General features: G+C 42.4%; 3 non-coding genes across 3 annotated transcripts; all 3 read right to left on the bottom strand.

The window, feature by feature from the left end:
• Positions 1-280: 280 nt before the first annotated feature.
• Positions 281-354, bottom strand: trnat-ugu (transfer RNA threonine (anticodon UGU)). The gene has a single exon. It is a non-coding gene; the product is annotated as a tRNA-Thr (tRNA).
• An 88-nt stretch (positions 355-442) lies between these two features.
• On the bottom strand, positions 443-516 carry trnat-agu (transfer RNA threonine (anticodon AGU)). The gene has a single exon. It is a non-coding gene; the product is annotated as a tRNA-Thr (tRNA).
• Positions 517-628: 112 nt separating this feature from the next.
• trnat-agu (transfer RNA threonine (anticodon AGU)) lies at positions 629-702 on the bottom strand. Its single transcript has one exon. It is a non-coding gene; the product is annotated as a tRNA-Thr (tRNA).
• Between the last annotated feature and the right edge of the window lie 88 nt (positions 703-790).

Genomic DNA, 790 nt, shown 5'->3' with positions numbered 1-790 from the left:
TTTGACCAACGAAGATACAGCGCCTCTGTGAATGCCTTACACTAAACCTAAATCATCGTCCATATCCACCATTATAAAACAAAACATTCATAACTACACCTCCTGTCACAGGCACTGCTGGGATTTGAACGCAGGATCTCCAGAGCCATTTCTTTGTAGACAGGCACTTTGACCAACTAAGCCATAGCACCTGTGTGAACTCCTTTTTAATGGAAGTCAAACCTTTCTGCATCTCCACAACAAAGATTTAAAATATTCAAAGTCAACACTCCCACATGAGAGGCACTGCTGGGATTTGAACCCAGGATCTCCTGTTTACAAGACAGGCGCTTTGACCAACTAAGCCACAGCGCCTCTGTGCATGCTTTACACTAAAATCCAAACCATCGTCCACATCCACCAATATAAATCAAAATATTCAGCAACTACACTCTCCTGTCAGAGGCACTGCTGGGATTTGAACCCAGGACCTCCTGTTTACTAGACAGGCACTTTAACCAACTAAGCCACAGCACCTCCCTCGATGTGGTTACTTAATGGAATGTGATACCTTTGCTAGTCCATTTCAACCAGAACTAAAGTAAGTTTTCTTTTTACAGTTTAAGTTCACATTTCGCTTTACTGTCAGAGGCACTGCTGGGATTTGAACCCAGGATCTCCTGTTTACTAGACAGGCACTTTAACCAACTAAGCCACAGCGCCTCCTTGATGTGGTTATCACAAATGTGATACCTTTGTTAGTCCATTTCCACCAGAACTAAAGTTAGTTTTTCTTTACACTTTAAGTTTC

Source organism: Anoplopoma fimbria, unplaced genomic scaffold (genome assembly GCF_027596085.1).
Source record: "Anoplopoma fimbria isolate UVic2021 breed Golden Eagle Sablefish unplaced genomic scaffold, Afim_UVic_2022 Un_contig_12526_pilon_pilon, whole genome shotgun sequence".
Taxonomy (NCBI): domain Eukaryota; kingdom Metazoa; phylum Chordata; class Actinopteri; order Perciformes; family Anoplopomatidae; genus Anoplopoma; species Anoplopoma fimbria.
The sequence above is the reverse complement of the archived record's forward strand: the minus strand, read 5'-3'. Positions and strand labels throughout refer to the sequence as shown.